The 24,462-nt window shown below is 37.5% G+C and overlaps 1 pseudogene; it reads left to right on the top strand.

The window, feature by feature from the left end:
• The window catches only part of LOC149169825 (uncharacterized), a 24,863-nt pseudogene extending 3,170 nt beyond the window's left edge, over positions 1 to 21,693 (top strand).
• The last annotated feature ends 2,769 nt before the right edge of the window (positions 21,694 to 24,462 follow it).

The following is a 24,462-nucleotide window of genomic DNA, read 5'->3' as shown; positions in this document are numbered from 1 at the left end:
TCATGCAGCCAAGAAAACCAAGGCGGACACCTGTTTCTACAGGAAAGCCGAAACCGGCTTCTACAGGAAGCCCGAAAATTACTGAAAAAGGGTCTTCTACAGGAAGCCCGAAATTGACTAAAACAGGGTCTTCTACAGGAAGCCCCAAAAAAGTGAAACGCAAGGAGAAGAAAGCTGACATTCGTGAAAGGGAGGTAGCAGCTGTGCTGGCCGCCCTCAGCACACCTCCTAAGCCAAAGGAGAAGAGAAAGAGGGAGACCCCTCTATACTTTAAAGCTCGAAGAAGTGTGAGAATAAAGACGGGCAAGCCACAGCCTCCATCCAGCAGCCCGATCATCATTGAAGATGCCCCTACTTCGCCCAAGGAAAGGTCCCCCTCGAGGATATCAGTCACCTATGAGAGGGGGAGCCCGAAGAAAACTACGTGGCAAGAAAGGTTAGATCAATTGACTGAAAAAGCTCGGCTACAGGATGCTGAAAATGCTCTACAGGAAACCTTAGCCAGGCTTAAAGAAACTGAGGAAATGGAAGGAGAAGTACCCTTATCACCACCAAGGGAGGGTGAAGTAGAACCACCAAAGGAAATGGAGAAAGAGCATATACCAGAGCCCAGCCCTCAGCCAAGTCTGAGTTCTTATTACAACTTTTTAGAGGCTGGCAAAATCATACCTCAGAAATTTACTGTGCCACTGTTTTTTTGCATTAGAGGAAGAAAGAGTCCGTACACACACGTGGATGAAAATAGCCAAGTCAAAGGGTGTGGCGGACATAGGTCCCTTACAAGAGCAGCTCAAGGAGGCCAGAAGTGAATTGTCCATGGCCAAACACGTGGCAAATTGCCAACGCGTGTTTCTACAGGAAGAGAACCAGAAGCTAAGATTGCAGCTACAGGAGCTGAGGGCAGGGACATGTACATCCTCCAAGGACACCACAGAGGAATAGCAAGGCAAAAAGGAACTGAACACCGGTCTTGGGGAGCCAACCACACTTCTACAGGAAGTAGAACAGCAAGCACAAATTGAGGTGCAAGCTCTCAGAGAACAGCTGCAGCAGAAAGATGCACAATTGGCCTGCATGGCCAGCTGGGCCATGGATGCTATCCAATGCAGATAGCCAGCTAAATCCTATGGCTTGTACTTGAAAGACCAATGGCTGCAATTCCAGATCAATACCTTGGCGCAAAGAGGTATCTCTCAGCTCCAAGACCCGCAGCAATTCACTGAAGTTTGCAGTACTAGCTCATCAGCGGAGTTCTACCTCCATAATCTGGCCCTGCCTAATGAAGTTTCATGGGATCCCAATACGGCCTTGGGAGATATGCAATTAAGGGCATTTGCCTCATGGCTGAACCATGAGGACAAAAGAGCAGCAGAAGCCAAAGCAATCATGAACCGAGAGCTGAACGAGCCATTGCTCATCAGACCGGAACCAGGGGATCCAGTTGCACTAATCTCGGCACACCAACATTTGTCCACTGAACCTCAAGCTTCATTAAGTTATATGGATAAACACGCCCAAGCCATAGCTCATTTTGAGGACATGGAGAGAATGTTAGGAGACAACGCCGTCCAAGCATGCACACGCAGATGGAATACATTGGCACACAGTCTGAAAATCCGAGAGTACCATACCCCAACTCGGATGAGGGAAGCTCTGGTAAGGGTAGCCCTCTATAAGAAATCCATGCAAAACCTCCAGGCCAGCTGGATTGGCCTTAAACTCAGCCCACCACTGCTGCTAGGATTGATGGAAGGCAGCACAGAGACAGATGATAATGAACAGTGGGAAGAGGTAGACAGAAGGGCTGGGTTTCATATCAGCAAGGAGGACACTACTACAGAGGCTTGGGATGTAAGGGTAGCAGTAAAGGCAATGAATGATGAAGAGTTGGACTAGTTGCTCAAGGATGAGCAAATATTTTAGCTGGGGGGTGATGATGAGCCCCAATTTTTGGTAACAATTTGGGCTCATTTGGCCTACTTACCTTGCTCAACCCTTCATTTTTTATCACTTATGCATCATTTCTTAGTATATTCGTGTTATTTGTAGGAAGAAGGGCAGTCATTATGCCTATGTGGCTAATACATGATGATTTCAGGTTTTTCGACATTAAATGGAGTAAAGACCACGCAAATGAAGACAAGGAGATAGCCAAGGTGGCATTGCAGGTTTATAGGGAGGTTGTCCACAGCCTTGAATGACCTTCCTCGTGATCTCCACCCCAACTCCGAGCTCCAACAGCTATCACCACCGAGCTAGAAGACAGCCAACGGATTCTGCAGGAACAACAGTTTACTCTTAGTTGGACAGCCAAGCTCCACTAATTGAGGAGGCCAGCTTGGCCCTCATCATGTATAAATATTAAGGCTGTAGCCTTCGATGAGACTCTTGAACTTTTGTTGTAAATTTTGAACCACGAGTTGTAGCTCTGTTTTTGCTCTTTGTAAGCCAATTTTGGCATGTTGTTAGACTCATGATTATGATCTTTTAATAAAAGGCAGGCAGATTTGGATTTAATTCTGAGTTCTTAGAGGAGCTATAGCTCTCAGGTTAGGGCCCAACCTGATAGCAATATACCTCCTTTTCCTTGTATTGTTACTTGTCTTCCTTTTATCATTGCATTTCTTTCATTTACATGCACTTGGAAAACACAGTTTGCTGAGTTGACTGTTTCGGTTTGGTTATGTAGGTTAGTTTCATGAATGTAGTTGTTTCAGTAGTTCAGCATTAGTGTAGGGAGATTGAAGTTACGTTGAGTTAAAAAAATGTTGACTGCATGCTCACTTTCACCTCTGTTTGGGGACCGGAAGTGTAGACCGTGCCAACTGCCAAAAACATTGTTTTAACATATGCATGCAAGTATTGATGTAATGTTTTCGATTGAAGAACTGTCCATGCGATTATATCTTGAGTAATGACTCTTTGGTTCAGCATCATGCACGGTTTCCCTTCAACTTACATTGTTGTTCTTTGATTCCTAATAAAACAGTTAGAATAGGTTGGTGAACTTTCGTTTACATGCAAGATAAGGGTGATTTGTTTCATTTACAATGCGCAACACCTCTTCATCGTGTTATTATTCTTCTAAACCGTGCCTAAGCCACCTACGCATCCTCTGTTAAGCTCATTTGCCTTCCAACCCTTCTACTGTCCACGTTGCTCAATCTTTTTGACCTTCCACTACTACTACCCTCCTCTAGACCAGCCAGCTTTACACACACCTTCCCCACCTCATCTCTCTGTCCATAGGCCATCTCAAGCTCCTCTTTCATCTTACCTATCCACCCACACAACTCCTTCACTCCTCCATCACCCAAAACTCCGACTGCAGAGCAACCTGTAGAAGTTAGCAGACTTCCTGTAGAAATCCCGAGTTTCCTGTAGGATCCCCTGCAGACATCCTGTAGAAGCCTGCAAACACGGTTGCCAAGCACCTAAACGTTGTGGACTTCTGTGGAATGATGTGAGGGATCCCCTGGAACCTCTCAGATTCCTCCTAACCTTTCCCAAGCCTTCCTCCCCTTTGAACTACCCCTGCACAGTCAAGACCCAGTAAGAAGCACAATCACAATAACTCCACCCACTTGAGAAAAAATACAAAAACGTGTTCTCTTCAATGGAAGTAGTTTAAATTCATGCATCTCATCTCACTAGAAGTAATGGCATCATTTCTAGAAGTTTCATTCCCACCATTGCATCATAGAGATTAAGCTAGTCAGATTAGGGTTTCTAGGGTTTCCATGTTTGGTTGGCTTTCAATTCATTCTTGCAAAGTAGGTTAATTTCCTTTGAGATAGTCTTCGTGCATCATTTAGAAAGCTTCTTCTGAGATCATATAGAAGTTGGCTTGAGCCCTAGCAGACTTGTGCCAGCTGACCAAGTGACAACTGCGATAAGAGCTAGTACTTGTCCATACAGCACCGTCGCTTCCAAGTTTGTTACGAACTACCGGGTTGATAAAATTAGAGAAGGAAGCTCCAGGAGTTGTAGCATTATTGCTACAATACTGGAGCCCACCAATTATCACTCACAAACATATATATTTACATAATTATATATATTTATCTTTAATTTATATTAGATTATATATCACTTTATAATAAAGTGTATAATGAGAAATATATTTCAATTTTATATCTTTTAAATCTATAGATTATATTGTGATTTTATATAGGTATGTGATGAATATAATATAAAGTTTTAATCTAAATGATATTATTTTCTTACCCAAACGGAGATATTAGTAGAAATGTTTTAAAAAATTTGACCAAAACATTATTTTTGCAATGTGCAAAACATATATGAATTTTGCAACATGATAAATATTACCTAAATTTGTAATGTGATGTCCAAAATCATTGTAGTAGTGTAATTAACAAGAAAAAATGTCACATTGATGAAAAATGACCTCACAATCTTAGAAACAACAAATGATAGCACAATGTCATGAACGAAAAACAACATCGCAATGTGATAGACAACAAATGACATTGCAACGTGATAGAAAACAAATGATGATCCAATGTGACAAACAACAAACAACATCTCAATTAGACAAGAAAATGATGTTTCATAGTGAATATGGTCAACAATATTCAACATGAGGATCATGTTCAAGCATATTTGATGGGAACATCATAGTTAAAATGGGTGTCATAATGAACCATAGGCACCATGGGCATCATGGTCGACCACAATCATCCATAAATAGATGTTGACAAACAAAATAGAAATTATAATGTGATGATGCACGATCATCATCCTATAGAAATTCGTTTTCCTTAGATTGAAGAAATGACCATGTAAATTTCTGAGGGATAGCCTATTTCCATCATATTTGTAAAATCTTAGAGTAGAGACAAGTGCCTCGATTCCACGGTATGGGTGGTTGGTTTGGTTGAAGAGTTAAGCCAAATAGTCCTTTCTAATTGCAATTAGTTGTAGTCAAGTTGCTAGGGAGTTATAGTAGAGACATGCGTAAATAGTTTAGTCCAGCATATGTGTCCTTATGTGACAACTACAATTTTGTTTGTTATGGTAGATTCTAGAACAAGATAAGCATGACATTCGGGAGGCCCTGCTGGAAAAAATATCTCTGAGGTTGTTACAAAATATCTCATGTAGATGTATATGTATATGTATATAGGTGTGTTATCTAGAAGTAGATATGTTGTTGTTAGTCGAGAGTAGAAAGGTAGAATCATGTGTGGAAATGAGTTAGGAGGAAGGGTTCGTGAGAAGAATGGGTAGTAAGTTGTTTGTAAATGTGCCCAATAAATATATTTCTCTAAATTCATGAAACGCAAGTGTCCCAAAGAAATGCAAGTGAAGTTTGATGCCTCATGGGATTTAGTTAGGAAAAGAAACAAAGAAAGAAAATTATTTTAACATGCTTGAAGCTAAAGATAACCTATGGGACAGGTTTGTTCTTCATATAGTTGATATATTAGACCCTTTTCTTCTGAAACCCCACAATAGACTCCCAGCTTCTTGACAAACCCCTCACTAAATGGATTATCCCAAGAGCTAGCTACCAGAGTATCTCCATAACTTTCTTTCTTGTCTTTAAAGGCCTCGCAATCTAAAATGAAATGATTTTCAATTTCCACTTTTCAAAAAGAACAAAAAATACATACTCTTTCTCCCACACTTCTTTTGGCCTTTTCCAATGCCTTGTTTCACAACGAAGTTTATGAGAATTAGTCCTTAACTGAGAAATAAGAATTTTGGCTCTCCAAGAAATATTGGACACTATGGACACTTTTTTTTGATGATAATGGTTGAGATTAAACACTTCGATATAGTACTTTTTCTTTCTCCGTACCTACTTATCCCAAATTCTTTCTAACCCCACAAAAAAAATTTTCTTTCTACAACCATCCTAGCTTAGATTTTTGTTGAAGTCAATTCCCACGCATTGCAATCCACAAATTCTTCCAGAATGTTTCCTTCAAAGTAGAACTTATATGGGTTACGTTATTTACAGAAAACCACTAGTTCCGTTTTTCTAATACTAACTTGTATTCCCACCCTTCTACAAAAATGCTCAAGGGATAGTAAGGGCTCTTACAGACGAAGAGCAGATTTAGCAATTAGAATAAGGTCATCTGCATATTTAAAAAGCCTTATAACAAAATTTCCCAAATGGATATGATCACCCCCTTTCAAATATAACCACTCCTCAAGTCCCTTGATATATAAGAAGAAAATCATAGGAGACAATGGGAAACCTTGCTTGACCCAAATATCACTTCTAAAAATTTTAGAAATGCTTGCTGAAGTTCTAATTTAGGCTTTCACATCTTCATACAGTGTATGCACAACTTCTCTGAAATGTTTGGGAACCCCAAGTTCCTCCACTTTGTGCCACAAATTATCCCTAAGAACCGTGTCAAACGCTTTTCTGAAATCAGCAAAGCAACAAAAGGCTTCCTCCTTTTTCTCCCAAACTTTGATCAATGATGTGCCTTAAAGTTATACAATGATCAACTGTGGAATGTTTAGGTCTAAAACCTACTTTCCCTTTAACACTCTTATCTCTTTCTTCTTCCCACTTACTGATTTTATTTTCTAGCCCCTGATCTCTTCTAAAGCCTTGGCCCGACCAAGTGTGGGATTAGCCAACAAATTTGAAGCCAGCTAGTCAAGTCTGACCTCGATGAGCACAACTGAGAGTTCTCATACTTGCGACGAGTGTGAAAAAAAAACTCCAACCCCTGATTGACTATTCATCAAGCCAAAGAAAAAAATTTCTTGCACAGGAATTTGATCATAGTTGGATCAAATTTATTTAATTGGATATAAAAATCCCAAAGGGTATCCAACTGCCATCTTTAAATTTTGTGTTTTATGGGGGTCGTTTAAATTTTTCTTGGAGCTAAGTATTGAAATGCAAACAACCATCCACTTCCTCCATGTTCATTGGTATCATAACTCAAATATTAACACGCATTTGAACAAAATCCATTGAAGACCAGAGCTCATTGGAAAAGGTGGAGTGGCATGCAAGGTAATGAAAACATAGGAGTTGGTGGAAGGAAAGAGAAAGGAAGTGTCTGGACCTCAAAGGTAGAAATAGATGAAAGTTGGATAAAGAGAAAATCAAGTTGTTTGTGAAAGAGATTGAGGATGTTTTTTGTAAATAGGACAAATGATGACAAACATGACAAAGGAAAGTGGTCAAGCTTAAGGCTTAGAACAAAGCATAGAAGGTTCTAGCAAGGAAGATAGTTTGAAGGAAATAAGGAAGAAATCACAACCAGTTATAGCAAGTGACAAAATATGAGATACACTTATCTTAGAGGGTTAAGGACCTTAAAAAATTGTTGGTCATAAGGAGTTGTAGTACATAGTATGAAAAGAGGACTATGGAAAAGGACTTCTAGCAAAGATGTTGCTTAAAGAGAGCGGTATTCCAGCTACGATTGGAACAGAGAGGAGGATGAATACAATCTACAGTTGGGTAGAAGCTGTCTGAGAGAGTTACACAACTATGATTGTGGGTATAATTTCCAAGAGAGGTGAGAAAAGGAGAAATAACTAAGATAGGTGAGAAAATGAGAAATAGTCAAGAGAGAGGGGAGGCTCAAATAGTCCCATAAGAGGAGGATTGTGATACCAAAGGACCAATTCCTAGAGGATAATTCATGGTGAGGTGCCTTGTGGAGGTTGGTTTCGTAGCTTAAATGAGCAAGGAGAAGCTCATATAGAGGGTGGAGAAAATGGCCATTACTGGTAAGGAGGAACGTCCAAGTGCAAGCCATAGAAAGAGAAAGAACGATGCCAAGGAAAGTGGCACGACGAGAAGAAATAGTCAGGAGGAATTTAACCATGAAACAAATAATTTAAAGGAGAGACTCAACATAACACTACAACTGCTAGAAAAGAGGGAAGAAGCTTATAAGGAATGTTTGGTGCTAAGGAAGAAGAAGGTGAAATGCCCTCTACTGCAAAATAGGTTGAATCATATCTTAAATGCTTCATCAAAGGAGAATGAGCTCAAGAGGACTATGCGTGAAGGAGAATTTGTTCACTTTTGTGAACCCAAGAAGGATCAATCTTAGGAGAGGATGATATTGGTAATGAAATGATGATGTGCTTAACTTAGCACAAGGAAAGGATGCCAATAAGATTACATGAGGAAGAAGAAATTAATATATTTCTAGCTGATTTTTTGTGTGTGTTTGTATTTGTAGGTATCGAATATAATGAAGTTGAGCAATTTCTAGAGATTATGGAGGAAGCATAAACTCAAAGGCAGTTGAGTTTTAATGATGAAAGCTAGTATAAGATAACATATTTGGAAGATGGATAGTCTCAAGGAACTGCAATAGAAGAAAAAGATCCAGAAATGTATTAGGGAGGCAGTGAGGAAGAAGACCACGAGGAAGTTTAGGTTCAAACACTCTAGGTTGGGGAGAGGAAAAATAAATTTGAAGGTATGGTTGATCAGTTGTATCTTCTCTCACTTATTTTTTATTGGGTTGTTTTTGAAAATATTTTATCATGGATTGAAGACCTATGGAAGTTGGGAAAAAAGAGAAACCAACATGTTTTGCAGATTCATGGAGTGCATTAGTGTACAAATGGTGGAAGAAGAAATGGTAAGCATAACTTAGCTCAGTGCAATTTGGCTAATTCAAGGAAGGCCAAAAGGAATGAAGGACGAGAAGATAATCAAGAACCTATCATAAAGGAGGGAGAGACCACACTGTCTCATGAAAATAGGAAAATAAGAAGATTGAATTATGAAGATAGTTATGAAGTAGGGTACATAGGAAGCATAGTTTGGAGCAACAATGAGAAGGTTTAAATGGATGAATCAGTTGTTTTGAGGAACAATGAAAATAATGTCATTCAAGGATTAATAGGGGATGAGCAAATATCTCAAGGAGGAGCCCATATGCATGATGGAACTAAAAAATATATATTTACTAAGGGTAGCCTAAAAGAAGTACAAAGTATGTTGGTAATTAAGAATGAACCCACAGGATGTTTGGAAGAGATTGTTTTCTATTATATGTTTTTGATATGTGCAGGTGTAACCAAAACTGAGAATTATGGAAAAAACTACAAAAAACACTCTATAAATCCGCTAAACGAGTGGACATGGAAACCATATACCCTAGAGAGAAAGTGGGATAGAGCTCTTATAACTCTTATGTAGTTCATTACCAAGGGGTTGAAAGCCAACAAAAGATTGGACATGGAAACCATATACCCTGGAGAGAGAGTGGGAGAGAGATCTTATAACTCTCATGTAGTTTATTACTGAGGGGTTGATAGCTTGGTGGAAGAAAGTGCTTCAAGGGGACAAAAAATGTGATGAGAGAAATGTGTGGGGTGACCAATATAGCTTCTGGTTTGATGAAACGAAGGATGCCCTACAAGTTTTCATGCATCAAGTTAATAGACTAAAGACAATAGAGACACAAGAAGAAGAAAAGGTCTAAGTCAACTAGAAGAAACCCAAAACTAGTGAAGACATAAGGAAGCTATCTAGCTTGAAGGTGATTCAAATTCTAGAATTATTAAATTTCTAATGTAGAGCTACATCGATGTAGTTATGGAGCCTGGTGAAGAGGAGAAGATAATTGAGAACCATGGGAGGATTGATGAAAATGATTGTTGGTGTCTAATCACCAGGAATGTGGTTTATCTATTATTTTATCATTTTTATGAAGACAAAGAAGAGATTTTTATTGGCAAGTTCTATGTACTGCACAGGTTGAATGTGACCAAAAAACACTATGTTTAGGAGGAAGAAACTTGGGGTGAAAGAGCGAGAGTTTTTACAACTCTTACATAAAAATCTCTTACGATTAAGAAGGTCTACAAAGAATGCAAGGTTATTGCATGAAAGAAATTTTTTTAATTCAATTTGAGAAGAAGTGAATACTAAAGGATTTCTTGGGAAATTAGGAAAATTGAAAATGCAATCAAAGATTGCTTAAGTTCCGTAAGAAATTTGAATGATTCAAAGGTTCAAGGGAAAATTCTTACAGTGAGAAGACATCATATAAGGGTCTAGATTCATAATTGTACATCAAGAAAGGAGGTGACTATCTTTGAAGATGGAAGAATTCCACTTTATCCAGATTTAAACAGGAACGCAAAAAATTACAGAGATAACCATAAATATAGATATGCATCAGAAATACTACATCGTTTCATTAATGTAAAATACTGAAATATGCTTACGAACAGAAATGGAAATAAACCAGCTAGGGTGATAGTAGCTTATCTTTGAGAAGAGATCTGCCGAATACATGCATTTGAACTGTGTTACAATGAGTCTGAAGGCCTATTTATTATTGAGAAACAATGGAAAACCCTAAGCATCCAAAAACCTAACCCTAAGAGATGAAGTGCCAAACTATGGGCCCCATTTGGGTAAATTGGTACATCAACTTCCTGGGGTTGTAACTTTGGCATAAGATCTTTGTTTGATGCGCACAATAGCTCGTTAGAAATATCTATCTGAGGAATATAACTTTGGGAAGAGAAACATTGTTCAATGACCCACGTTGCTCTCGATTTTCCCAACAAACATTGTTAAGGGCCTCAGAATGGCTCCGGAAGTTCAGGACCTGAAAAACTGGTAAAAATAGTAAATTGTGCTACAATTACGGAAACTAAAAAACTAAAATAGAAAATTGCAGGGGTCCAAGTGGGATAGGTGGGTGGCCACCAACATCCACCTGGATCATTTCTCCTCCCTTAGGAAGCAATTCTCCCCATTGCATTGAGTTCCTCCATCTCTTAACTTGGTCCCTAGTGAGTTGTTCTGCAATCTCTGATGTGTCCAATAATGGTGGGAAGCATGGTCGAGGGCATTCCACATTGAAAAATCGGTGCGAGCGAAGGAATGGAGGAAGGATGTGCTCCAAAGCATTGTTTCCCACAGCCTTGGTAATGCTATAAAGATCATGTCAGAGTGGTCTAAGCTTCTAATGGGCACTTGTAAGGCATTCTTTCTGTAGATGTAACCAAACTTTGTCACCCATTTGAAACTTGTGTGGTACCCCTGTGGGTGAGGAGAAGTTGTTCCTATGTTCTTTCATGACCATATCCCTCTGTTGCTACTACTGCTGCATGGAGGATCACTTCGCAAGGGTAATGGATGTGGTGACAATCTTCCCCTTGCTTTGGGAGTGAACTAGAAAAAAAATGAATTTCCTAGTCTGGGAGATGAGCTTGTTGCCTTTCTTGGTAGTGATCAAAGAGGTGGCGGTAGGTGGGGCTACCTCCGATATTCTATATAATGAATTACCCAAAGAAATAATAACAGCACGGGGCCTTGACTCATACATAGCATGTCACCTCCATAAGTATGGTTGGCCTAATAATACATCACAAACATCCAGAGGTGCAATATCACACAATACCTCATCTGTGAAGGGTTTGATGTTGTAGGGAAGGCATCACTACTGTCGAACTCGGAGATCTCATCCTTGGTGAAGCCACCCAATACTATACAGTTGCAAGTGTGGAGTAGTCAGTAGGCCCAACCGCTTCACGACCTCTACTAAAATAAGGATCTTTTGGCTGCCGCTGTCAACAATGAATTGTAGCAGCGAACCCTTCACCCACATTTGTGAGTGGAAAATATCCTCCCGCCCCCTCTGGATCTTGATGCTCATTCTTCTTGATCTTGGCGGTGGAAATAGTGGAACTGGGCTTCGTGTCAATGATCTGCGTCCTTTTGCCATTCCCCTTGTAGGTTTCTGACTCAGGGTCAGAACATGCATCAGATTCTGAAGCCTTCAACTTAGCCACCAATGACTGCTTGGTCCGATACTCACTTGTGTTGTGAGTGGGGCTCTTTTGGAACTCACACTACTTTCTTGTGTCCTTCTTTGGCTTCGTGGTGTTGTTCTTTTCTTTCAGCTTCGACGGGTTGTCTTGGGTCACCCCGCCTTGGCTTTGTCCTTTGGTATTCGGATTCACAGATCCGAAGTCTCACTTCTTCTGTTAAAACTTTTGCTTGATTTTGACAGCGTATCGATATGCCGTGCTGAGCGATGAGATGTTCAAGAACTCCATCTCTTCCTGGATGTACCTATGTAGGCAGCCATGATATTTGAGTACCAAATGCAGCTGAGAATCCTTCATACCCAACTATGTGCGAAGGGTATGAAAAATGTTTGCGAACTCCGACACATATTGGTCCCTTCCCTACCGCAGCGTGGTCCACTTTATGTATTTGTCCTCATAGCTTTTGAAAAGGTAGTACTTCTCCTTGATGGCATCTCAGAATACATTCCAGGTGGGTGCAGCTCAAAATAGTGAGCCTGTACTTTCATCCTTCTGCTCGCAGTAGGTTTCCTACCAGTCCTTGATGTTGGGAGCTGCTTTGAGAAGAGTGAAAATAAAATTTTCCCGACTGGAAAACTCATGAACAGAAAAATAACCTTCTAGTAGATTTAACCATTTATCTACGACATCTACATCTATTTGACCCTCGAAGATGGGGATTTCAAAATTAACTTGTACCTTAAAGGGTGTGGCATTTCCAGAGTAGCTGTTGGAAGATGATGTGTCACCAATGGGTAACCGTTGAAGGATCTGGGCAAAGATGTCCATCATCGCGTTACTTTTTCACTCGAGGGCTTATTCGAGCAAGATTTGGATAGGATCTCCTGTCCCCTCATATTTATTTTCATCCAAAATGGGATGCCATCAGGATTTGTGAGGCTGGTCTTGCAAAGGTTCGACTAGCTCAAGCCCTAACTCCTTATATCCCGACCTCATTGGGGACATGTAAAGAAAAACAAAGAAAGAAAGAAGATCGCTCTGATACCACTGATCCAGATTTAAACAGGAACGCAACAAATTACAGAGATAACCATAAATACAGATATGTAATGGAAATACTACTTCATTTCATTAACGTAAAATATTGAAATATGCTTACAAACAGAAATGGAAATAAACCAGCTAGGGCGATGGTAGCGTATCTCTGAGAAGAGATGTGGTGGCTACATGCCTCTAAACTGTGTTACAATGAGGCTGGAAGGCCTATTTATTGTTGAGAAACAATGGAAAACCCTAAATATCCAAAAACCTAACCCTAGGAGATGAAGTGCCAAACTGTGGGCCCTGTTTGGGTAAATTGCTACATCAACTTCCTAGGGTTGTAACTTTGGCATACGATCTCCGTTTGACGTGCACAATAGCTCGTTAGAAAGATATATCTGAAAACTATAACTTTAAGAAGAGATACATCAATCCACAGCTCAAGATGCTCTTTATTTTACCAGAAAATGTCTTTTAGGGCCTCAAAACTGCTCCAGAAGTTGAGGACCCAAAAAACTCCTAAAAATAGTAAATTGTGCTACAATTACAGAAATTGAAAAACTCAAAGAGACAATTGCAGGGGTCCAAGTGGGATAGGTGGGTGGCCACCAACATCTGCCTAGATCACCAGTTATGTCACTGGACATATGGGCAATGGAAGTAGCTGAGAATTTATGTATTATAACTTTTTCAAATCAACAAGTCAAGGAACTAGAGGTTAATGCACAACGTCATCAGAGATGGAAGTAGAAAATGATAAGAATGATAAAGGCACATGACATAGTAAGTAGAGAATGTATGGAGGAATATTTCAAATGCCTTGAAACCTTAGGGGAACCTTGGTATAATTGTAATTTGTCTTGTGAGGAGGAAAACTTTCAAATTCAAAGAAACAACAATTCGCAGCTAGAAAAAGTGAGAAGGGAAAAGTTAAAGGCCAATATTCCCAAGTGAATATGGCTCAACCACAATCAAAGGTAGATGGTTAACAAATAACATTGGAGCAAGAGGACTACACACATGCATAAATGAGCATACGATCCTTGAAGACTGAAGCAATGATATAGCTAGGCATATGGACAACAACAACATTTCATTAGGGATCGAGGAGGCCTCAACAGTTGAAGATATATACATATACATATTCTTTAGATTCAAGAGATGGCCATGTAAATAAGTTTATGGGGATAGCCTATTTCCATCATATTTGTAAAATCTTAGTGTAGGGAAAAGTGTCCTAATTACAGGGTTACAGGTGGTTGGTTTGCTTGATGAGTTGGGACAATTGGCCATTCCCAATTGTAATCAGTGATAATCGAGTTATTAGGGAGTTAGAATAGGGACACCTGTAAGCAGCTTAGACCAACTTATGTGTCCTTATGAGAGAATTGTAATTTTGACTATTATGGTAGATTCTAGAATAGGCTAAGCATGGCATTCAAGAAGACCTGTTGGCATACAATCTCTCTTAGGTTGTTTCAAAATATCTCATGTAAATGTAGATGTATATGTGTGTTCTATAAAGTAAAGAGGTTGTTGTTAGTTGAGAGAAGATAGGTAAAGTCATGTGTGGAAACAAGTTAGAAGGAAGAGCTAGTGAGAAGGTTGGGAAGTAAGTCATTTGTTAATATTTCTCATAGATATATTTCTCTAAGTTCATGAATCCATATTTCAAATCTTTGCAAATTATTTATCTATGTCTAAATGTGTGAATGCTTATGTAAGATGAGATATTGTTCCCTCTATTAGCCATGAAGAGAGTGAGAGAGGTCTCAAGGGAAATACCCATTTGTGAGGGGCACAAGAACTCTGAAGTAAAGTGTTTTCAAATTCATTCTCTCTGTTTTTAATGCCCTTCTTTAACAATATGGATTGATGTTGGTGAAAGTGGGCAAGTGTCCTTGCACTAAGTGTCGCTGATTTAGGTACGTATTTTCATTCAACTTATGGTTTCTAGTGAACCCTGCGATATTAAGGTGAACCTCGGTCTTGATTCAAAAAGCAAGGATGAGAACATGATTGAAGGTGTGGGATTGTAGGTCAACATCTCACTTGAACTTTGTGGATTAAGTCAAAACCAGAGGAGCACTAGAGAAAATCCGATGTTTGAGAATTCATGAGCACTAAACAAAAGTGTCCCAAAGAAACGTAGGGAAAGTTTGATGCCTCGTGGGATTTATTCTAGGTGAATAATAAAGCTTCTCAGTCTGGTAGTATGCTAGAGAACCTACATCAATTTGTAACCTAAGTCTATGGTGAAGTTGGGACCCGAACTAAAGGGATGAAGGTCTGACCCCCAACCTCGTCTAATGCCCCTACCCGATGAATTGTGGGACCAAAAAACAAATTTGTAGTTGTCCAGTAGGGTTTGACTTGGCATATTTTTGGCGAGTGTGAAAAAAAACTTCGATCCTAACCTCCAACTAGGGATTTACCTCCAACCCCAACTAATTGCTCATCGGGCCAAAGAAAATAGAAACTACTTGTGGGCATTTGATCATTGCTGGATCAAATTTATTTCAGTGAGTATAAAATTCCCAAAGTGTCTCCCGCTATGGCGTCCAGATTTTGTTTATATTTTTGTTGGAGCTAAGTATTAAATTGCAAATAACTAGTTGTTTCTGCTGCCATGTGACCAAAAAAAATAAACATCAATGTGATTCCCAACGAATAATATTACAGGGCATCACACTGCAATGTCACAATGGGAAAAAAAAATGTTCTAATAATGCAATGAACAACCAATGATATCATAATTAGACAAACAAATAATGTTATAATGCAATAAAAGGAAATTATATCACAATGTGAAGAAATAACAAATAATATTGCAATGTATCAAACAAAAAGCAACATTTTAATATCACAAAAGGCAAATAACATTACAATGTTATCACAATGTTATCACATGTAAATGTGAAGAACAATAAATGATTTTTAAAAGTGACAAAGAATAAATGATGTCGTAATGTGATGAACCAGAAATAATGTTGCAATATGATAAACAATAAACATTGCCATGATATGTCGAATAATAATAGTGTAACAATATAATAAATGACATCACAATGTGATGAAACACATTAATAACGTGTTTGATATTAATCACCCTCATACCATGAGTGGAAATGAAGTATCAACCATTATCAGACATGGTCAATAATGGTTAAACATGGTCATCCATTCTTAAGCATCTAGTTAATTCTAAAGAACATGAGCAAGATGGCCATGCATGAGAAAGATATCCAACCATGGTCAACTAAGGTCAAACATGATCAAATCATGTTCAAGAATGGTATACATGGACAACATACTTAACTATTGTTAACCATGGTCAACAAGGTCAAATGATGGTCAATCCATACTCAACATAGGCATCATGGTTAGCCATAGTCCTCCATAATCATCTATAGGTAATCGATAATAACCCTAGTCATCCATGTACACCCTTAGTCAACCACATGTTAGCCATAGGCAACCATGGTTGGATAAGCTCAACCATGGTCTAAAAATATCAGCAAGTCTAATCACGGTTAACCTTGTTTAGTCATGGTCAAACACAGTCTAACAATATCAACATGTCCAACTATGATCAAACAAGTTCGTCCGTAGTCAATCATGTTCATCCATGCCCAACCTTAGTCAATTATAGCCAACATGGCCAACCATGGGCAACATGGCCAACCACTATCAACCAAGGTCAAACATGGTCAAACCATGTTCAATAATGGTATTTATGGCGAAAATTCCTAGTTATGATTAATTATGGTCAACCATAGTTAGTATGGTTAAACACGGGAAACCGTACTCAACATGGAAGTCAAGGTTAGGCATGGTCATCCATAGTAATTTATGTGTAAATAGTGACAACCTTGGTCAACCATGTATAGACATAGTCAACCATGCTCAAACAAGCTCAAAAATGGTTAAACAAGATCAATCATGGTCAAACATTGTCAAATATGTTAACAATTCCAATCATTATCAACCTTGTTCTACCATGGTTAACCATAGTCAACCATATTCAACCATGGACAATAGGGAACACCACTATTGAACACGACCAAACATGATAAAAATATTGACAACTATGTTCAACATAGACTAACATGGTGACCTGCGGTTAACGATGGGGAAACATTTTCAAAGCAAGGTCAACCATGGTTTGTATGGTCAAACATCATCAAACATGGTCAACATGGTCAACCATGGTTAAACATAGTTAACCATAATCAATCATAATCAACTATAGTTAAACAATTAGAACCATGCTAAACGATAACTTGCCCATATTTAACCATAGTCAACTAAGGTGAGCAATGGGGTATATGGTCAAATAATGGTCAACCATTTTCAACAGGTTTAGCCATCATTAACATGGCCATATATAGTTAACCATGGTAAACCATTTTGACCTATGTTGAACTTTCGTAAGCCACAATTAACCATAGTCAATTATAATCTATCATAAAAAGTTTACTGTAAAATGGACAACCATGGTCAACTGTAGTCAACCATTTTTTGATCATAATCCACCCATCTCAACCATATGTTTGCCATATTTAGCCATACTAAACTAAGGTCAAGAATAGACATGAACATGATTGGTAAAACATAGTGAAGCATAGCCATGACCATGATTGATCAAACACAATCAACAATGGTTCTCTATGCTCAAGCATAATCAACCATAAACATCATGGTTACCATGGTCAACTAAGGTCTATCATTGTCAAAAATTTATATAGTAATGGTCTACATGGTAAACATAATTATCTATGGCTAATTGCGGTCAACCATTGTAACATGGTAAAAAATAGTCAACCTTAATTTATAGATAGACAACCATAATGTACACTTGTCAACCAAAAGTCTACCATATTTAACAATGGCTGACCATGATGTACTAATCCTCCCTATGTTTATTAATCACCAACTAATACAACCACATTAATAAAGTAATTCACATATATCTATCGACATCATTTTTCACCCTTCATACATTAGTTGACACCATTAACCAGTGAAAAAAAGACCTCATTTGGTTTCTTCATTAATCTGATTATCCAAACTCCAATCATAAATAAATATAATAGAATTTACATACTTGTTTTCACCAAAATAATACTTTATTATCTTAATTTAAGGCATTTTTATTATCTTAACCTAAGATGAATCGAAGGCTATATAGAATCATTTTTGGAAGCTTAACATATAGATCATTTATTCCATTTCGTAGTAGTGACATTTTTGTAAACGAATCCCTTGCAACACGGTATCTCACAAGAGGAATGAACAAATCCACCGGTTCACATTCCTTTCATCTATTGTACAATGTTGAACAATGATTACTATATTTCAACAAAAGCATTGTTCATTTAAAGTTAGAAACCACATGTCCATTTCTTGAGCCACAAGTTCATAGTTGCAAACTACTAGAATTTTCAATTGCTTGTTTGAAGAATTTGACAAAAGCATTAGTAATTTAATTTTATAAACCATTTGTCCACTTAGTGAGCAACGCGTTCATGGTTCTAATCTATTCGAATTTTGAACTCCTTCTTTGTTTCTTAACATTTGTTATGTTCCTGTATAGTCTTATCTATGAATGAATGTGTTCACACGATCATGGTATGCCCATGGATATTAAACTTACTCCGGCGATGGACATGGATTGATTATATCTATGCCACGGAACAATCGTAGCTAATGGTGGCTTCGTCTGTGGTGTTCTTATTGCGGTGTGAAGCCGATGCTAATTCCTTTCACACTAGTAAGGAGGAAGGAGCTTCAAGACATAGAGAATGCTGCACAAGGAAATGAACTAAATATGAATCCCATGATCAAGAAAGATTTTAATGAAATAGGTAATTCATTTTCTATTTTCTTTGGTAGTAATATTTAGGCCGATAGGCCTTCTTATGCATCAATAATCGTCAACACTTCAACACTTCTACCTTGCTCCGTTAGATCAGGTGAGACACTTTCAACTGTTGATTTGAAGTGTGACTGCTTTTTCCAAATATTAGTTGAGTTGCCTTCTTTTCACTTCCGTGGCATGGCAAGATATTTTTACTGCTTTTTCCGATTTTTTATGTCACTCTTGAATATTTTTACTACTTTTCCACTTTCTTTTATGTCACTCTTGGCCTCCGAGTTAATAATTTCTTTGGTTTGCCAGTTGTTGTTGCTATTCTTCTTCCTTGGCTTCTCTGAATTACCAGAATTACCAAACATTGTCCGCTAGTTGGCATTTTGGCATTGCAAGCTGTGCTCTGGACATGAACCGCCATCCATCTCTGCCACCAGCAGCAGAGGGCTCATTAAGGTCACCAAACTCCTCTTACAGCTTTGATAATCTCTTGCCATTTTCAGTCCATGGACTATACGGTGTCAGCAGAGGAATCCATCTGCAAGATGTAAAGTTGGTATCTGAGCATTCTCAGCGTAACTTCTTCATTTCAGCCAGGGCGCAACACCATCAAATTGAAAAAAAATTGCAATGCCTCCAGTGAAAGAGTCCTCGAGTTCTGACCAGAGTACATGCGGAAGGAAGAGGAGAATCCAACCAACTGATAAAGCAAGATCTGAAGCATTGATAATTGCTTCTCCTGGTGAAAAGAAAACTGAGGTGTGTTCTATTTTTCCTTTAAGGCTCATGTCTAGGACTTGGAATTTATCAGCTTCTTTATATGTTGTTTCCCCTCCGAGAAGACCCAAGAAATTCATCTTTTGAATTGTCTCGTTTGACCTGCCTCTGTTGTAGAATATAACTTTTGATTTTGATTTTGAGATTGCCTACCATGGCTTGGGAGGTCCTTCCGAGCTGCTTATGAAATTTTCAATTATCACTGTCTGTCAATTTATTGTTCTGCTCAAAGTAGTTCCAATGACTCTGGCACTCTCTGAACCAAGTTCCTGAAAAGGATCCAAGAAAGTAGAGAGCAGGGGAGTGTTGGTTTTGGTCGCATGGTAAAGCCAATTAGATAGCTTCTGCTGACAGGAGGAGGGCGCGAGGTGGAGATTAAATCTAATTAGAATGCCTCTGCATGCACTGGTATCTGATGTCATGTTCTCATCTTGAACCCAATTTTTTTTGGCTTTTTAGTTAGAAGTTTGTAATAATTAATAATAATAATCTGTTTCTAAAATCACGGCTAAACCACATACCAAATTGCTAAACCACATACCAAATTGGTTTACAAGACCTTTTGTTTACAAGATGAAATACAGAGAATTCGCTGAATGCTAAAGCCAATTAGCCTTTCCCTGCGAATCCTAGTATTTGATGACATTTTATTTATCTTGAGCCCAATTTCATTTAGCTTTCTAATTCTATATCTGTAACCCTAAATATTATATAAAAGTGGGACTAATTACTCTGTTTTTTCACCTGCGCGCATAAGTACATTCGTAAATAACATAACAGCAAAGGTGATAATTTCTGTCAAATTAACCCAACTTCCTTATTAACTCATTTTTTTCGAGTCAAATTAAGTGAAATGGGTTTGTATGACATGCAGTTTTGTAGGTATATTAGCCTGCTTTCATGGCAGAACACTCTTATCAGATCTGTTGTTTTCCTCCTACAGAATGTATCCAAAAGAAAGCGTCCCAAAAGTGCAGATGCTAAAAAGGAAAAGGATGATTCAAAGTCTGATGCAGAACAAGGAATCCACAGTGGGAAGCCTGAAGTGAATTCAAAACAATCTGCACAAAGTGCCAAGCCTCAGAGCCACCTAAAGACTACATCCATGTGAGAGCAAGGAGAGGCCAAGCTACTGATAGCCATAGTCTTGCAGAGAGGGTAAATTCCCTTCATATTTCATCATGAGGAAGAATTGTATTTATATTTTTTCAAAACATAGATACAATTCAAGTCCTTGAGCATAGAATTAGCTGAGTCCACGGTTGAATAGCTATTTCAAAACTCAGCTCCTAACTATAGTTAAGGGGATCGAAATCCTTTCAAATATCAAACAAGGATAGATGATTACAAAATGGTAAAACAACATTGTTCTAAGTTTACTGCTTAAGAGTCATGTTCTTACAGAGAAAGGGAAAAGATCATTAGTTATTGGCTGATGCAAAAAAGATAAAGCATGTCAGTTTTTGGGGGATGAGTATGCCTCTGTAAACTTTGTCAGAGTCACACAATATGTTGATGAAAGCCTGAAAATTAGAGGGGCTATAAGTTTGTCCTCTGAATGACAGGTGCGAAGAGAAAAGATCAGCGAACGTATGAAGCTTTTGCAAGATCTTGTTCCTGGATGTAATAAGGTAGTGTAGACTCTAAGCCGGAGCTTTTTTTATCTTTCAGGTCATGTCTTCTGCTTGGCAGAATTCCACTAGTTTTGTGTTTGACATGTTGAACTAAAGAACGAGATATTTTGTATGTAGGTAACTGGTAAAGTAATGATGCTTTTAAGATAATTAAAAATGTACAATCACTTCAGCGCCAAGTCGAGGTAAGATCTTTAAACGTTCCACAAAAGATTAATCTTATAGATTATTTGCTGTATTACGATCATAACTCAGTTGCAATCATTTCCCACAGTTTCTATCTATGAAGCTTGAAGCTGTTAATTCCAGATTGGACTTTAACATGGAAGGATTTCTCACCAAAGATGTAAGTTCAATTAACATGTTGTTATAAACCTGTTGTACAATTTGGATCTCTATATTTTTCATTAAGAGAATAACTGGGATAGAGCTTGATCTGTGAGCTTTTGTTGGTTGTTTTCCTAGATGCTTCAACCATCAGATATGGCATTTACTTCTGATACTGCTGTGGTATATCCACAATTTCACCAGCCTGAATGGACAACAATGCAAGCTGGTGTGTCCTGTGAAATGGAGGAGCAGTGTATGGGAAATTCCGGAGAAATGCCATGACGCATAAAGTACCTGGCCCTGTTATGCAAAAACTCTGATCAGATTTCCATTGGGGAAATCTTAGGCAGATCCTATTTCCGGAACTGGGTTGTCCAATTTTGTTCTGCCGCAGGACAATGTTGCAGCTTTTGAAGTCGACATTTTTCTTTATGTGTGTGGGCATGAAGCCTTCCAGGAGAAAGGTGGCCAAAGAAGGCCAGAAAAAGGGTCACTATCATCTCCTTAACTGGTCATCGTCTTTATTTTCTTGATTTTTCAGATGGCAATGATTGGTTTGTGCAGTCAACACGGTGGAACACTGGCGTTTATATTTGCTACTTCTTTGCTTTTGAATGGGGATAATGCTCTAGCATTGCAGGGTTGGGTTTTGTTTTTTGAGGTTCTGTTATGGCTCATGAATGGATGTGTTTATGGATTGAAATTTTAAAAAAATATGGGTTCACTGTAGCATATGAATGGGATGCATCCAAGCATTGAAATTTTAGAAGTTGGGTTTATTGTGCATATGAAATGGCATGTGTTCATGCTTTTGAAATTTTACTCAGAGAAAAGAAAAGATGGATTTGGTATTGAATATGAATGAGATATATTCTTTGTCTATGCTTGGCCATCTATAGAGGTTTCTTCATTTTTGGTAATTAACTTAACTTCTTGATTTTGGGTAATTAACTTACTCTAAAATGAAATAAGACATTGAATGTGTTCCTTGTAACATAGATATAAACAAAACATCTAAAGAAAAGTAATTGCACAATGATCCAGTCCAAGAGAACAAGGTTTTCCACAAACCAATTAACTCTTCTAGAAAAAATCAACAATTCCAATTTAATAATCCTATCGACCTCTCTTTGTACCTTTTGGGACAGTTGCTAGTATTACAAAGTTATAAGGATGAGATGATCTAGATAAATAGTAAGGCTACAGAAGATTGTTAGCTTGGATTACTTTTTAACATATACTTAATATTATTATTAGCACGAGGATGTACTAATAAGTAATAACGATGACATAATATAGATAAATAGTAAGGTTACGGAAGATTGTTAATTTGGATTACTTTTTAGCATGTACTTAATATTATTATTAGCAGGAGGAAGTACTAATAATTAATAGGAGGAAGTAGTAAGTATGAAGTAAGTATGAAATGATCATAAATAAACAATATTTTTAGTTTGGATGTTTAAGGAAGAAAAAAAAGTATAGTTAAGGAAAAAATTCATTTCACTACACTTTATTTTTTGATAATTTTTTATTACTAAATAAACTGTGAAATTGGTTTTAATATTGTTAGCTTTATAAGAAGTTAATTATGTTTCTTATATTTATAAATTAAATTGATTAATAGATTATGTGAATAATTAATAAGTGTAAAATCTTGTCAACTAATGTTATTACTAGTGATTGAGAGGAATGATCGTTATCCTCTTCTATTTAATTTGGCAAATGACATGTTGAGCTTATATAGATTATATTGTTGTAATGGCTTCAAACTTTGTTATAGTATGCCATGAGCCTGAAGAATATATTAGATTCATCGATGAAATCGAGGGTAAGGCGGAAGAAGGAGGGCTTTGCTACATAGAAAAACAAAATCAATGTGTGCAAAATCATCTAATCATAATCTGCTAGATATTGCTACCATACTATTTTTTACTTAGGTGTTAAATGACAATAAGCTACAACCCATGTACCCCACTACCATTGAGAAATTATTTCTAGTTATTCAACCTATTCAAACAAGAAAGAATAAAACATGATTATATTTGATTCTTCATCTTTTAATGAAAATATAAGAATAAACCAAAGATAATTAATTTTCAAATATTTCTAGTTTTCTAGATTTTGGTATATATATATTTTGCTGCTTACAATGATAAAAAGTAGAAAAATGATTTCAATACTAGACCTTCGGAATACTTTTAATTTCCTCTACATATTTTGCTGCTTGAAATGACCACAAAGGAGAAAGACAATACCAAATAAACTCTCTTACACTATAAATAAAATATCTTCGCACCTAATTTGTAAATAATTTTCTATGAAGTAGCAACAACAACCATCCAAAAACATCCCTAGTCCATCCGCCAAGTTCCATATAGGTTAAACATCGAGGGTACATGGGAAGGGAGAAAAGTGATATTATCAAACAATCACAGAGATAGAAGGTGTAGACAACTTGTTTCAGGTTTAGAATAAGTAGAACCACACAAAAACAATGGGAATATAGAATATCAATAAATTTACTAAACATGAGAAAAATCTTTTTATTCTTGAAAATATAATATGAAAATTGACTAAGTTTGCTCACTTTCATGACCTGTTATAAAGAAAGAAGTCGCACTTCTAAATAGAAACAGAGGATTTATATACTGTTATCCTGCATGAAAGTAGGCATATGTAGTTGAGTTTTCCAACTATTCAAACATTTGGGCACTAGCACTCTAAAATTGATGAAGTATAAAATATATTATTAATTTATTAGATTTAATATTGAATTTATACCCTATAAATTTGTTAATACTTAATTTTTAATTTAAATTTTGCTACATTAATTTGTAAATTTGAAGTTGTTTAATAATGGAGTGAATTAGATGGCAAATAACAATTGGTATTTTTTTCTTAAAAATCTAATGGTAGGAGTGCTTGAATTTTGTTTTTGATGGTGGAAATGGATTCAACACCACTAAAAATTTCAAGGGCACCTAAAATCTTGAAGCTTGACAGCTGTATTTAGGATTTAAAAAATAATTGTCAAATTTTACCAAAATC

The sequence above is a fragment of the Pinus tabuliformis genome, chromosome 4_2 (assembly GCF_031772625.1).
Source record: "Pinus tabuliformis cultivar Carrire ecotype Pingquan chromosome 4_2, CPIR1, whole genome shotgun sequence".
NCBI classification, from domain to species: domain Eukaryota; kingdom Viridiplantae; phylum Streptophyta; class Pinopsida; order Pinales; family Pinaceae; genus Pinus; species Pinus tabuliformis.
The sequence above is the reverse complement of the archived record's forward strand: the minus strand, read 5'-3'. Positions and strand labels throughout refer to the sequence as shown.